Source organism: Phyllobates terribilis, unplaced genomic scaffold (assembly GCF_046119375.1).
Source record: "Phyllobates terribilis strain yellow unplaced genomic scaffold, ASM4611937v1 Scaffold_150__1_contigs__length_4496277, whole genome shotgun sequence".
Lineage (NCBI taxonomy): Eukaryota > Metazoa > Chordata > Amphibia > Anura > Dendrobatidae > Phyllobates > Phyllobates terribilis.
In genome coordinates this window covers 27284-44211 of record NW_027362910.1, presented here as the reverse complement: position 1 = coordinate 44211, position 16928 = coordinate 27284, and positions in this window count along the sequence as shown.

The window sequence follows — 16928 nt, the reverse complement described above, 5'->3', positions numbered from 1 at the left end:
TCTCCAGACTCTGTCACGTCTGTCACATGTGCTCAGTGTGACCCTGCTTTCATCTGTGAAGAGCACAGGGAGCCAGTGGCGACTTTGCCAATCCTGGTGTTCTGTGGCAAATGCCAAGCGTCCTGCACGGTGTTGGGTTGTGAGCACAACCCCCATGTGTGGACGTCGGGCCCTCATACCACCCTCATGGAGTCGGTTTCTAACCGTTTGTGCAGACATATGCTCATTTGTGGCCTGCTGGAGGTCATTTTGCAGGGCTCTGGCAGTGCTCCTCCTGTTCCTCCTTGCACAAAGGCGGGGGTAGCGTTCCTGCTGCTGGGTTGTTGCCCTCCTATGGCCCCCTCCACGTCTCCTGGTGTACTGGCCTGTCTCCTGGTAGCGCCTCCAGCCTGTGAACACTACGCTGACAGACACAGCAAACCTCCTTGCCACAGCTCGCATTGATGTGCCATCCTGGATGAGCTGCACTACCTGAGCAACTTCTGTGGGTTGTAGAGTCCGTCTCATGCTACCACGAGTGTGAAAGCACAACAAACGTTCAAAAGTGACCAAAACATCAGCCAGAAACCATTGGTACTGAGATGCGGTCTGTGGACCCCACCTGCAGAACCACTCCTTTATTGAGGGTGTCTTGATAATTGCCAATAATTTCCATCTATTATCTATTCCATTTGCACAACAGCATGTGAAATTGATTGTCAATCAGTGTTGTTTCCTAAGTGGACAGTTTGATTTCAGAGAAGTTTGATTTACTTGGAGTTATATTCTGTTGTTTAGGTGTTCCCTTTATTTTTTTGAGCAGTGTGTATTTTCTTATGTCCATGTATTTATTACTAAAAGTAATTTTTTACATTTAGATTTCATTTTTCACTGGTTATTACAGACTTATTGCTTCCCTGCACATTCAAGTTTCATGTTTTCTTTGGGCATAGATCAGCTAAAAGGCACTCAGGAAAAAAAACAGATGAAAGATCTACAACCTCTCCCTTAAGACTGTCAGAAGGAGCTCACTGATAGATTCTCAGTTAGCTAATTTTGCAGCCCGGAATAGACAGTGCAGCACAGATGCTACAGAATGCAACATTTTTAATGAAACTCAATGACAGAAATCAATTTTAGCCCCAAATACTTGCATTAAAGTAAAAAAAACAAATGGCCGCAAAGCAGGACAACCGCTTTAACTCCTTACCAACATCTGCCGTACATGTCTGGTATAAGTCAGTAGCGGGTGTATGGAGCAGAGTCAGCTCGCCCCGTACATGGCAGATAATGGCTGTGACAAACAACCAGGACCTGCCTCTAAGAGCTGCGAGTGGAGCGAAGATCTGCCCACCACTGTTAACCTGTTCAGTGCTGCTGTCAATCACTAACAGCAGCATTAACAGCGCGCCGGCATTGGGACGCATCGTTCCATGCGCCCACCGGCGCTCCTGTGACGCGATCACAGGGCGCAGATGGACTGCTATGACATCCGGGGGTCTGCTGAAGCCTCCGTGCCTGTCATCATAAAGCTTCATTTGGGCTGTAAAGAAGACCGTGGTTTTGCTATATGGAGCATTACTGTGGTATCGCTGTATATAGCACAAGCAATCAGATAATGTATACAAATGCAGTGAAAATTAAAAAAAAAAAAAAAGTGTAAAATATTAAAACCCCACACGTTCAACTCACCTCCCACTAAAAATAAAGATAATAAAAATATACACATTTGTGGTATGGTCTCTTTCAGAGAAATACAATCTATCCAAATATAAAAAAAAATAAACTATCAGTGAACACAGAAAAAAATTCAAAAAGCCAAAATTACATTTTTTTCGTTCGCCACAATACTACAGAAAACCCTGTAAGAAGCGATGACCGTGTCATATGTGTCCCAAAATGTTATCAATAAAGTCCTCTTGCCCTTCAAAAAATAAGCCCCCACACAGCTCCATCAACCCGAAAAACGAAAATGTTACGGGTCTCAGAAAAAATGGTGACACCATAAAAAAAAAGTTTTTTTCTTTTGCCAAAACTCTTGGAGAAGTTTGGTCTTGCTGTGATCACACTGAGGAGCAGGATCCTATTACCAGGTCATTTTTACCACACTATGTACGCCGTTAAAACCGTTCCCAGAAAAACAGGGTCAGGCTTTTTTTTTCCTCGCACTTTTACTGCACTTGGAATGTTTTTCCCGTTTTCTAGTACTATGTGGTAAATGAATGGTGTGATTTATAAGTACCGCTCATCCTACAAAATAACAAGACCTCACACTATGTGGACAGACATGAAAAAGTTATAGCCCTTGGAAAAAGCGAAGGAAAAAACAGAAAAAAAACATCAATTGGTTCTGTTGGGAAGGGGTAAAGCTGAAGAAACGCATGTAACAGCAGAATATGGAGGAAGGTGAGATATCACAGGCTGGAGGATACTACCTGCTCCATCGCTGGCAGAGTAACCCATCCCCATGGTGGCCGCTGAGATCTTCTCTTGTAGAAACGGATCCAAAATCTATAAAACATGGGGAACAGTCAGCAGAGGGTTTGGTGATTGGCTCATAGTGGCGATATACCCAGGGGCATTACTGGGCACAGGGAAGATTGGGAATGAATAGGATTGGCTGTTAGATATGTGATCTCTTCAATTAAAGGGGATGTCTAGTTGGAAGAAGTTCTCACTGATCTCTGGATAGGTGATGACTCTTAGATCGGTGGGTTTGGCCGCTATGACCCAATCAGCAGAACAGCACTTATAGATAGAAGTGAGCGAAGTGCAAATGTTCAGCCGCCGGTCCGTTCATTCTCTATGGGGGGCGCTGTACTCAGCTTTCTCCTGCATAGAGAATGAATGGAGCGGTGGTCCGGGGAGGGTCTAGCAGGGATTAGTTAGGTTCCCAGGAGATCTAGAAGTTGTCACTTATCATGTGTTGGGGAATAATGACTTCTCCTCTGATAAATGTGCTGATTCCTGTCAGTTGTGGTCGCTGAGTGCGTGTGATGGGATGCGGCTCCGTCCGTTATATTATATCACGTCTTATACCTATAATCTCGCTGATCGCAGGTGTCTGTCTTCACACTCAGATGAGATGGAACAAACTGACCATATAGGACTTTTTTTTTTTTTCTTCTAATTCAAACCGAGCAATCCTATTGGCTGAGTATGAATGCAGTTACCATGGTGACAGAAGTAGCTGCAGATTTAAAGGGACAAGATACTAATATTGTACTAAAGTGTATTTTATTATATACTTCACATAACTGACTGGGTACACCTTGGTGCTGGTGGGATGGCTTTTTTTTTTTTAATCAATAAACATGTTTACTCAGTACCCTATATTATATATATTTCCTATTGCTTTTTACTTACTTATAGCAGGGTATATGTTCATATTGTTTCTATCCTAAGTTTGTCTATTTTCTAATAGACGGTGGCAAACTTCTTCCTGGCCTTTGAAGCACAGCTTTCAATTATTCCTGTCGTAAACAAGGTAAAAAGCTTCGAGCCGAGCGCGATCAGACTCCTTCAGTCCCGCAGCAGGTAAATCTGTGACCATCGCCGGCACTCCTGCTGTTCCTAGTACCGATCCCTCTATGAGCGGCTGTGCAGTAATGAAGGCTGGATTCACCCCAAACTTGCTCGTCTCTTTTTTCGATTTCCAGTTCTGGTAATTAGTGATACACATGTGTATATCCAGCGGTCAACTCAAAACCTATGTATGGAAAATCAATTGTTTGCTGTATGTGTGGCACCCCAGGGGTCTGGTTCCACAGTAACAGCAATGTTATGTCTGAGAGCAGGTGGGAGGTCTCTTGGTCAGGAATCCTATGCATGCCACACCTCCTGCCCAGTCCTGGGAGGGGAAGAACTTCCCCTATATAAACCTGGGGCTGAGGCAGGGTTAGTGAGTGGAGAGGGAGAGTTCAGCCAGGAGGGCTGACAGGGAGCTGTGGCTCCGGCTGGGCCCAGCTCCTGGGCCATGCCAGAAGTAGAGAAGAAGCAGAGAAAAGAAGCAAATATAGGAAGAAACAACAGGAGCTCTGTGGGAGCAGTGTTACAAGGAGTCAGGGGCTGGCAGCTACAGAGCTCGCCCTGACTGAGAAGTTATCACCGGACCCGGAGTCCGAGGCTGTGGGGACTAACTCCTATCCAGCAGCAGAAACCGACCGGCAGGGGATTGCAGGTCCTCTGGCCCAGAAACCCGAAGGCCCTGAGTCACCGGCCATACGGGTGAGCACCACACGGTACACTCAGGGACGTGGGCTACTTATACCCGCCTCTAGCAAGGTAGCCAGAAGAGTATCATTAGTTTGGGAGGCCTACAACTCCGCCTGGCCAGGGGAGATCCAATCTGCTCAAGGACTGACCAGGCCCCAATCGCTAGCCAGTACTCCGGGAGGGTCTATCTTTGTCACCAGTAAAGACCCTGAACTACACAGTACCGTCTCCGAGTGGTTCCTGCTACCCCCATCATCCACGTCGGCTGCCCTGAGGCCATACCCCTCCCGTTGGGGGTTATACTATCACGCTGCACAATCCTACCACCGGCCTCAGCGGTCTGCCCTGCAGCAGCAGCTCCCTGGCTGCACTCAACGGGTGGCGTAGTCGTCCAACATCTACCGCTAAAACAGCGCCACTTAGTCTGACTCCCTGGGCACGGACCGGATCACCGCCACGAGACTACAACCCTCAACAGATCCGGCTCCGGGTAAGCTCCCGCGTGCGCAACGCAGCGCGACACAGGCCCAGGGGCGCGTCAACTTTTGGCGTAGTCGGCAGGATTTCGTGCCCGCAACCACCAGGTACTGCGTGCCTGAAAAAGACTGTTCAAACTTACCTGTGGTGAAGATTCCCGCCATCCGGCGCCATCTTCCGCTTCCTTCCCGCCATCGGTGGAGTTTTCCCGCCATTCGGCGCCATCTTCGGCCTTCTTTCCGCCAGCCATGGAGTTTTCCCGCCATTGGACGCCATCTTGAGGACGCCGCGCGGGAAGAAGAGGGGCGTGGACTCCGAAAGCGCGCGAGAAACTGAAGCCCCGCCTCACGTCCGGACGTTGCGTAAGGTCCTGGAAGGAGCCCAGCAGACGCCGACGTCACAGGAGCGCGACGGAAGGTCCTCAACCCTGACGATCCACTGCGGAGCCGCGGCCTACGGAAGAGGATCATCGCAAGGTAGGCCACGGTCCACTAGGGGGGAGGAAGATGTCGGATACGGAGGAGAGCTTCACTGCCTCAACCCCCGCCAGCGCCACCGCTGCTGCAGTCATGCCTTTCACCATGCCCTATATCCCGGGAGCGGCCTGGCTACCCCAGTACTCAGGGGAGTCACATACCCTGCATGACTTTAGAGAAAAGCTGGATAGCCTCTTCCAGGTGTACCCCCTCACAGAGGAGCAAAAAGTGAGCATCCTGGTGGCCCAATTAACCGGGGCAGCCCAAAGGGAGGTAAAGTCCTGGCCACCTGGGAGGAGGACTGTCGCAGAGATACTAACCCAGCTAACCGAGGAGGAGCTGCAGTACTACCAATACGAGGAAAGCCAAGAGGACCCGGACGGGTCTGAGGACTACCCTCAGGAGGGAGCACAAAGAGGACATAGCTACTGAAGGGAAGTAGCGTGAATAAAGAGCTGTAAATAGTTACCCGTAAGGGTACAAGGACTGCTGCTAATTAAAATATGGTCCCTGTTGGGATTAGTGAATTGTTCCCCATGTGCCCCTATCTTAAACCAGGCTGAGGACTGTGAGCAGCCATTCCTTATCCCCACTGGCCGAGGACTGAGAGCGGCCATATCCTGTAAATAATTATGTGTTTCTAGTAATTTATGGGAGTCTTTGGTGGATTTGCCGGGAATCCTTTGTACATAGTTGGAGCGTAACCCAGGACGGACTAAAGACTGTTAAGGACTCGGGGCAGGACAGACCCCTACCTGGTTACGTCTCCCTGTTTTGGTGAAATGGACACCTTGCTTTTCTTCAAAACTGCACCCGGTTGCGGACACGCCGTAACCATCTTTATGTGTTTTTCTTATTGTATTATTATTGTTTATACCTTGTTATGTTTGTCTAAAAATATGTTTAGTCCCGGAGTACTAAATTTCACTAGGGGGGAATGTGGCACCCCAGGGGTCTGGTTTCCACAGTAACAGCAATGTTATGTCTGAGAGCAGGTGGGAGGTCTCTTGGTCAGGAATCCTATGCATGCCACACCTCCTGCCCAGTCCTGGGAGGGGAAGAACTTCCCCTGTATAAACCTGGGGCTGAGGCAGGGTTAGAGAGTGGAGAGGGAGAGTTCAGCCAGGAGGGCTGACAGGGAGCTGTGGCTCCGGCTGGGCCCAGCTCCTGGGCCATGCCAGAAGTAGAGAAGAAGCAGAGAAAAGAAGCAAATATAGGAAGAAACAACAGGAGCTCTGTGGGAACAGTGTTACAAGGAGTCAGGGGCTGGCAGCTACAGAGCTCGCCCTGACTGAGAAGTTATCACCGGACCCGGAGTCCGAGGCTGTGGGGACTAACTCCTATCCAGCAGCAGAAACCGACCGGCAGGGGATTGCAGGTCCTCTGGCCCAGAAACCCGAAGGCCCTGAGTCACCGGCCATACGGGTGAGCACCACACGGTACACTCAGGGACGTGGGCTACTTATACCCGCCTCTAGCAAGGTAGCCAGAAGAGTATCGTTAGTTTGGGAGGCCTACAACTCCGCCTGGCCAGGGGAGATCCCATCTGCTCAAGGACTGACCAGGCCCCAATCGCTAGCCAGTACTCCGGGAGGGTCTATCTTTGTCACCAGTAAAGACCCTGAACTACACAGTACCGTCTCCGAGTGGTTCCTGCTACCCCCATCATCCACGTCAGCTGCCCTGAGGCCATACCCCTCCCGTTGGGGGTTATACTATCACGCTGCACAATCCTACCACCGGCCTCAGCGGTCTGCCCTGCAGCAGCAGCTCCCTGGCTGCACTCAACGGGTGGCGTAGTCGTCCAACATCTACCGCTAAAACAGCGCCACTTAGTCTGACTCCCTGGGCACGGACCGGATCACCGCCACGAGACTACAACCCTCAACAGATCCGGCTCCGGGTAAGCTCCCGCGTGCGCAACGCAGCGCGACACAGGCCCAGGGGCGCGTCATATGCATCTCATTTGTAGGATGCACACTATTCATTTCAATATGGAGCGGAGTAGGAGGAGACTTTCATTACTGTTCCCTTTACTTCCTCCCTGCTGATAGGAAATGCCATGCTGTTTGCTTGTGTCCTGTGATTACAGCAGCCTGCAACAGTTTTCAGCGTGCACTCCCCGGCTCAGGCATCAAGCAGTAAATGATAACATTAAAACGCTGCTACCCCTTTGTTAGTCACTTTTTATCTTCTTCCCCTTCTACGAATGCTATAGTCCGTTATTCTAGAACTGCTCTGAAAATGGTTCTCTCTGGAGTGTTGGGATTTGGGTTTAGGGTGGGTTATGGGAATTGAAGTTCAGATACTTTGTTCATATTTTTACTATGGAATTACTATGTCATGTATGTTATTTGAAAGATGGAATATTTGTAGTTGGAGTTTTTCAATAAAAATGATTTGATTAAAAAAAATATGAAATTAAAATTCCTCTGTTCTTGAGAAAGCATAGGATTTTTACTAAGAGGTAAATTGCACGTTCCTTGTTTTCCAGGCGCTTTACATTTTTGCTAGTTTTGTACGATTACACAATCCCTTTTATAGGCCAGTGCCAGTTGTACATCTCTCCCTAAACTCTTGTTCACACTATATTTTAAGCCAGTTTTATTCTATGGTTTCTAGATGTTGTCCAGCTTTGATAAATAATTAGTATTTATACTTTTGCTTTTAGATAGACTTGAAGAATGCAGATCCGGAAAGGGTGGAGAAACAAATTGAGAAGATGTTTGACGTTCCCGCTAGTGACTGTATCCGGGTACGATGCGCTCCACATCAAAATCATTCCTGTAGGCAAATTTACCTCCGCTGTCTGCACCTTGTCTTTTTATTTTTTTCTACAAAATGTGGCTGGAAAAGGGGCAATGTAGCGAGGAATTGACATCAATTTTTGGTGTTAAAAAAAAAAACTTTTGTGACGCATCATTTTTGTGCAAAAATGTGCAGCTTCCTATTTTACAGCACTCTTGCAACTTTTAGAAATTGGGCTTGGTAAGCTACACAGGTCTAAGAACGACCCATTGGGGTTTTACGTGTTAAAAAAATGATCGTATGAAAGATTTTGTGATCTGGGTTTACATGATTGTAATAACAACATTAAAGCTCCATTCAGATGTGCAGGTTTTATCCATGAGAAACTGAGCAGAATGATATATAGGTTTGTGGGAGAAGATTCAGTATAAATTGTAATTTATTCATTAGATTTGAGAGTCCTCAGTGGTTGATACCTTTAATGGCTAACTGAAAAGATGGTAACAAATTGCAAGCTTTCCAGACGACTCAGGCTTCTTCATCAGGCAGACCTGAGACCTGAGTAGTCTGGAAAGCCTGCAATTTGTTACCTTTTAATGGCTAACGGAAAAGATGGTATCAACCACTGAGGACTCTCAAATCTAAATACTCTTCTATCTACTGGCTAATACGCTACAAAGATAGATGTTTTTCCTGTATCAATTTATTCAGTGGAATCCTGCTGTTTGTACAGATGAGTCCAGTGGGCGGTCCTACTAGTGATTGACAGCTATCTTTGCCTGCATGGTCATACAGGGAACTGTCAATCACTTAGTAGGACCGCCCACTGGACTAGTGTACATACGGCAGGACTTTTCACTGCATAAAATGCCAGTTTTGCTGACTCTCTTCCCACAGATATGTCTATCAGTCTGATCAACTTCTCTGCTCTACAACACCCCCTACAGATCTTATACCATTTCAGCATGACAGGTTCCTTTAATCACCTGCAGATGACATAAGTAGCCATGTTCTGTGTGGCTTACGGAGGGGCTTGATTGCTTGTCAGCTTCAAACAGGTTTCATTTCTTCTGATTCGTTGTAGCCGAGTTCTAAACTGTATTAAGAAATTCATTTCTCTGTTTATTTCTATTAGATGTCGGGGAAGCTTGGAACAAATGTGGAAAGTGTTCTTCAAGAAGTTGTCAGGAGGCTTCCACCGAGAGTACGGACTAATGCGGCTCTATCCATCTTCTCTTTATTAAAGGGAACCTGTCACCTTGGAAAATGCTATGTACCTGCAGGTATAGGGTTAATCTGCAGATAAATATTGTTACAATGCTGCCCGGCCGCCTTATTGATAGTGTAGGTACCGGGAGAAAATTAACTTCTTTCCTCCCTGCAGCCGCCGGCCTTCACTCATCGTTGTGCACGGAGCGGCTACAGTCTTGGATCACAGCACCGCTCGCTATATCAGGGGCGACGGCTGTAAACCCGGCCCGGATTTTGATTGACAGCTTGCTCTGCACAGATGCGCTGCAGAACCACTTAGAATCTGAGTGAAGGAGTAGTATGTTCACAGATAGAGAATATGGCTCATCCACGTGCAGATCTGCTCCACGTCCGATTACATATTTGTGGGAGAAACCCTAGTGGCAGCCTCATATTTCTGACATGGATCCTCTAGCGCTATTTGTGAACCTGCGGCTCCCAGCATAACTTGATGAGAGACCGTCAGTCTGCTGGGACCTGTAGTTTCACTACAGCAGGAGTGTCACAAGCTGCGGACCTCTGCTCACTCCAGCACTGGTCGGCATTTTCAGCACGTGAACGTACGCTATGCTTTCTGGAGACACAAGGGTGTAGATAATTTTATCAAACCCTTGACTGTAAGTTTGCTGAACCCTAAGTGGATTATATTGTTCCCACAGTTTCAGTTTTGGACCATTTAAGGGGAATTTAAAGGGTTCTGGCCACTGATTTTCCTTAAAGGGGATCAGTATCCCTGTATGTCTTTGTATATACTTGATAAAGACCTATAACAGGTCGAAACATTATGTGATGGCGGAATAAACTTTGTCTTTTGGAATTCATCACTCTGCACTGAACGCGGTTTACTTACCTTTATCCCCCTTAACAGGATGTCTTATTTTTGTGTTTTAGTCCCAAGATTGAAAAGGGCAGCCCTCTTAAAGCCCTGCTGTTTGACTCCACGTTTGATCACTACAGAGGCGTCGTAGCAGCATCGCCCTGTGTGGAGGTGACGTGTGTAAAGGCAATAAAATCGTGTCTGCCCACTCTGGCAAGTGCTATGAAGTCAATGAGGTTGGCATACTGACCACAGAGGAAGTGCCAGCCGAAAAACTACGTTTTTTTTTAATAATTTTATTAGCCTTTCCCTCTGTCTTCACCAATCAGCCCTCTGTATTGATGATCAGATCAAAGATGTAGACAGGGATTGTCTCACGCTGCATCTCCTTCCTGATTGTATCACTGAGAAGACAGAAGCTGCCCCATCCCATTCTCCAAGAAATGCAGAACCCAATGCATCTGCTGTCCGTGATCCGCTTATTGTCAGAGGACATCATTAGGGACTGCATTTTCTCATTGCTTAAGAAATTGTTGGGGGATCCTGCTAATCCGGTTGCATGGATTTATATAGTGTGACCAAGTTGTCAAGCACTTTTCCATGTGATGCTAAAATCGCTTGGAAAGCGCTTGACAACCCGCATGCGAAATCGCATGTGCAAAACGCGTGACAAACGCTTGTCCCTGGCTGAAAAAAATGCATGTAAAATCCGCATGCCAGGGAGATACAGAAACGTTCAGGAAAAAACCGGAGCATTTCTGCATCGTGGGCACACAGCCTTAGAGTGCCGCTGTGCAGGCAAAGACAGCATCCCCCTCTTTCTGAGAATCAGTGGGCTTGAAGGGCTACGGCCCCCCATCAGTTATAAAGCCATGTCATGTCATCAATCATATGAGTGTTATGTGGCAATGGCATTGTCTTGACAGCCAAGGATCCTACTGAAGGCCTCCATGTCTTCCATGATTGTACAACTATGAAGCCCGTCCCATAACTGGGATTAATATCAGATTGGTCATTTTACTCTACACTGTAGCGGTAAAGCCATTGGATGTTTTCGGTGACCTGAGCCTGCAAAGTTAAATTCTCCCGTTACATCATTTTTGGCTTCACCACATCTGTTCGTGTTAAAACAAAAAAAAATATCTTCTAGAAATCCTATCGAGAGGATGATGGAATGAAAAAGAAGAAAAAAGATGAAGCGGCAGAATCTCTGGAGTTTAGTTTGTTCACTTTGCCTCACCAAGAAAAGTAATAAAAAGAGATCAGAAAATATTTATAAAAACTACAGCTCTAACTGCAAAAAAAGCCCAGATACAACGAATCTACTGGGAAAAAGCCCAGATACAACGAATCTACTGAAAAAAAAGCCCAGATACAACGAATCTACTGGAAAAAAAGCCCAGATACAACGAATCTACTGGAAAAAAAGCCCAGATACAACGAATCTACTGGAAAAAAAGCCCAGATACAACGAATCTACTGGGAAAAAAAGCCCAGATACAACGAATCTACTGGGAAAAAGCCCAGATACAACGAATCTACTGGAAAAAAAGCCCAGATACAACGAATCTACTGGAAAAAAAGCCCAGATACAACGAATCTACTGGAAAAAAAAGCCCAGATACAACGAATCTACTGAAAAAAAAGCCCAGATACAACAAATCTACTGGGAAAAAAAGCCCAGATACAACGAATCTACTGAAAAAAAAGCCCAGATACAACAAATCTACTGGGAAAAAAGCCCAGATACAACGAATCTACTGGGAAAAAAGCCCAGATACAACGAATCTACTGGAAAAAAGCCCAGATACAACGAATCTACTGAAAAAAAGCCCAGATACAACGAATCTACTGAAAAAAAGCCCAGATACAACGAATCTACTGGAAAAAAAAGCCCAGATACAACGAATCTACTGGGAAAAAAAGCCCAGATACAACGAATCTACTGGGAAAAAAGCCCAGATACAACGAATCTACTGGAAAAAAGCCCAGATACAACGAATCTACTGGAAAAAAGCCCAGATACAACGAATCTACTGAAAAAAAGCCCAGATACAACGAATCTACTGGAAAAAAAGCCCAGATACAACGAATCTACTGGAAAAAAAGCCCAGATACAACGAATCTACTGGGAAAAAAAGCCCAGATACAACGAATCTACTGGAAAAAAAGCCCAGATACAACGAATCTACTGAAAAAAAGCCCAGATACAACGAATCTACTGGAAAAAAGCCCAGATACAACGAATCTACTGGGAAAAAAAGCCCAGACACAACGAATCTACTGAAAAAAAGCCCAGATACAACGAATCTACTGGGAAAAAAAGCCCAGATACAACGAATCTACTGGAAAAAAAGCCCAGATACAACGAATCTACTGGAAAAAAAGCCCAGATACAACGAATCTACTGGGAAAAAAAGCCCAGATACAATGAATCTACTGGAAAAAAAGCCCAGATACAACGAATCTACTGGAAAAAAAGCCCAGATACAACGAATCTACTGGGAAAAAAAGCCCAGATACAACGAATCTACTGGAAAAAAAGCCCAGATACAACGAATCTACTGGAAAAAAGCCCAGATACAACGAATCTACTGCAAAAAAAAGCCCAGATACAACGAATCTACTGGAAAAAAAGCCCAGATACAACGAATCTACTGGGAAAAAAGCCCAGATACAACGAATCTACTGGGAAAAAAAGCCCAGATACAACGAATCTACTGGAAAAAAGCCCAGATACAATGAATCTACTGGAAAAAAAGCCCAGATACAACGAATCTACTGGGAAAAAAGCCCAGATACAACGAATCTACTGAAAAAAAGCCCAGATACAACGAATCTACTGGGAAAAAAAGCCCAGATACAACGAATCTACTGGAAAAAAAGCCCAGATACAACGAATCTACTGGAAAAAAAGCCCAGATACAACGAATCTACTGGGAAAAAAAGACCAGATACAACGAATCTACTGGAAAAAAAGCCCAGATACAACGAATCTACTGGAAAAAAAGCCCAGATACAACGAATCTACTGGGAAAAAAAGCCCAGATACAACGAATCTACTGGAAAAAAAGCCCAGATACAACGAATCTACTGGGAAAAAAGCCCAGATACAACAAATCTACTGGGAAAAAAAGCCCAGATACAACGAATCTACTGGAAAAAAAGCCCAGATACAACGAATCTACTGGGAAAAAAAGCCCAGATACAACGAATCTACTGGGAAAAAAAGCCCAGATACAACGAATCTACTGGAAAAAAAGCCCAGATACAACAAATCTACTGGGAAAAAAAGCCCAGATACAACAAATCTACTGGGAAAAAAAGCCCAGATACAACGAATCTACTGGAAAAAAGCCCAGATACAACGAATCTACTGGGAAAAAAGCCCAGATACAACAAATCTACTGGGAAAAAAAGCCCAGATACAACGAATCTACTGGAAAAAAGCCCAGATACAACGAATCTACTGGAAAAAAAGCCCAGATACAACGAATCTACTGGGAAAAAAAGCCCAGATACAACGAATCTACTGGGAAAAAAAGCCCAGATACAACGAATCTACTGGAAAAAAAGCCCAGATACAACGAATCTACTGGAAAAAAAGCCCAGATACAACGAATCTACTGGAAAAAAAGCCCAGATACAACGAATCTACTGGAAAAAAAGCCCAGATACAACGAATCTACTGGAAAAAAAGCCCAGATACAACGAATCTACTGGAAAAAAAAGCCCAGATACAACGAATCTACTGGGAAAAAAGCCCAGATACAACGAATCTACTGGGAAAAAAGCCCAGATACAACGAATCTACTGGGAAAAAAAGCCCAGATACAACGAATCTACTGGGAAAAAAAGCCCAGATACAACGAATCTACTGGAAAAAAAGCCCAGATACAACGAATCTACTGGAAAAAAAGCCCAGATACAACGAATCTACTGGAAAAAAAAGCCCAGATACAACGAATCTACTGGAAAAAAAGCCCAGATACAACGAATCTACTGGAAAAAAAGCCCAGATACAACGAATCTACTGGGAAAAAAAGCCCAGATACAACGAATCTACTGGGAAAAAAAGCCCAGATACAACGAATCTACTGGAAAAAAAGCCCAGATACAACGAATCTACTGGGAAAAAAGCCCAGATACAACGAATCTACTGGGAAAAAAAGCCCAGATACAACGAATCTACTGGGAAAAAAAGCCCAGATACAACGAATCTACTGGGAAAAAAAGCCCAGATACAACGAATCTACTGGAAAAAAAAGCCCAGATACAACGAATCTACTGGGAAAAAAAGCCCAGATACAACGAATCTACTGGGAAAAAAAGCCCAGATACAACGAATCTACTGGGAAAAAAAGCCCAGATACAACGAATCTACTGGGAAAAAAAGCCCAGATACAACGAATCTACTGGGAAAAAAAGCCCAGATACAACGAATCTACTGGGAAAAAAAGCCCAGATACAACGAATCTACTGGAAAAAAAGCCCAGATACAACGAATCTACTGGGAAAAAAGCCCAGATACAACGAATCTACTGGAAAAAAAGCCCAGATACAACGAATCTACTGGGAAAAAAGCCCAGATACAACGAATCTACTGGAAAAAAAAGCCCAGATACAACGAATCTACTGGGAAAAAAAGCCCAGATACAACGAATCTACTGGGAAAAAAAGCCCAGATACAACGAATCTACTGGAAAAAAAGCCCAGATACAACGAATCTACTGGGAAAAAAGCCCAGATACAACGAATCTACTGGGAAAAAAGCCCAGATACAACGAATCTACTGGGAAAAAAAGCCCAGATACAACGAATCTACTGGAAAAAAAGCCCAGATACAACGAATCTACTGGAAAAAAAGCCCAGATACAACGAATCTACTGGAAAAAAAGCCCAGATACAACGAATCTACTGGGAAAAAAAGCCCAGATACAACGAATCTACTGGAAAAAAAGCCCAGATACAACGAATCTACTGGAAAAAAAAGCCCAGATACAACGAATCTACTGGAAAAAAAGCCCAGATACAACGAATCTACTGGGAAAAAAAGCCCAGATACAACGAATCTACTGGAAAAAAAGCCCAGATACAACGAATCTACTGGGAAAAAAAGCCCAGATACAACGAATCTACTGGAAAAAAAGCCCAGATACAACGAATCTACTGGGAAAAAAAGCCCAGATACAACGAATCTACTGGGAAAAAAAGCCCAGATACAACGAATCTACTGGAAAAAAAGCCCAGATACAACGAATCTACTGGAAAAAAAGCCCAGATACAACGAATCTACTGGAAAAAAAGCCCAGATACAACGAATCTACTGGAAAAAAAGCCCAGATACAACGAATCTACTGGAAAAAAAGCCCAGATACAACGAATCTACTGGAAAAAAAAGCCCAGATACAACGAATCTACTGGGAAAAAAGCCCAGATACAACGAATCTACTGGGAAAAAAGCCCAGATACAACGAATCTACTGGGAAAAAAAGCCCAGATACAACGAATCTACTGGGAAAAAAAGCCCAGATACAACGAATCTACTGGAAAAAAAGCCCAGATACAACGAATCTACTGGAAAAAAAGCCCAGATACAACGAATCTACTGGAAAAAAAAGCCCAGATACAACGAATCTACTGGAAAAAAAGCCCAGATACAACGAATCTACTGGAAAAAAAGCCCAGATACAACGAATCTACTGGGAAAAAAAGCCCAGATACAACGAATCTACTGGGAAAAAAAGCCCAGATACAACGAATCTACTGGAAAAAAAGCCCAGATACAACGAATCTACTGGGAAAAAAGCCCAGATACAACGAATCTACTGGGAAAAAAAGCCCAGATACAACGAATCTACTGGGAAAAAAAGCCCAGATACAACGAATCTACTGGGAAAAAAAGCCCAGATACAACGAATCTACTGGAAAAAAAAGCCCAGATACAACGAATCTACTGGGAAAAAAAGCCCAGATACAACGAATCTACTGGGAAAAAAAGCCCAGATACAACGAATCTACTGGGAAAAAAAGCCCAGATACAACGAATCTACTGGGAAAAAAAGCCCAGATACAACGAATCTACTGGGAAAAAAAGCCCAGATACAACGAATCTACTGGGAAAAAAAGCCCAGATACAACGAATCTACTGGGAAAAAAGCCCAGATACAACGAATCTACTGGAAAAAAAGCCCAGATACAACGAATCTACTGGGAAAAAAGCCCAGATACAACGAATCTACTGGGAAAAAAAGCCCAGATACAACGAATCTACTGGAAAAAAAAGCCCAGATACAACGAATCTACTGGGAAAAAAAGCCCAGATACAACGAATCTACTGGAAAAAAAAGCCCAGATACAACGAATCTACTGGAAAAAAAAGCCCAGATACAACGAATCTACTGGGAAAAAAAGCCCAGATACAACGAATCTACTGGGAAAAAAGCCCAGATACAACGAATCTACTGGGAAAAAAGCCCAGATACAACGAATCTACTGGGAAAAAAAGCCCAGATACAACGAATCTACTGGGAAAAAAGCCCAGATACAACGAATCTACTGGGAAAAAAGCCCAGATACAACGAATCTACTGGAAAAAAAGCCCAGATACAACGAATCTACTGGAAAAAAAGCCCAGATACAACGAATCTACTGGAAAAAAAAAAGTTTTATAGCTTTTAGAAGGCAAGGATAAAAAAAAATAGTAAAAGTGAAGATTATCCCAGATGCACTTTGTCACCCAAGGATCTGCATAAACTGCAACCGGCCCATCTCAGCACCACTTCTTTTGTTTGTGCTTTTTCCTTATTGCTTTCTGTGTCTTTTTAAAAGGGTTTTTCCATCATTTTTTTAAAGTAATTTTTTCCGATATCCAAAGCATTTAAAATTGTGTACGACCCTGTGCAGGATATAATAGAGCAACATTTTAGCACACTAGGAATATTCTTATAGTGCCACTAGATGGC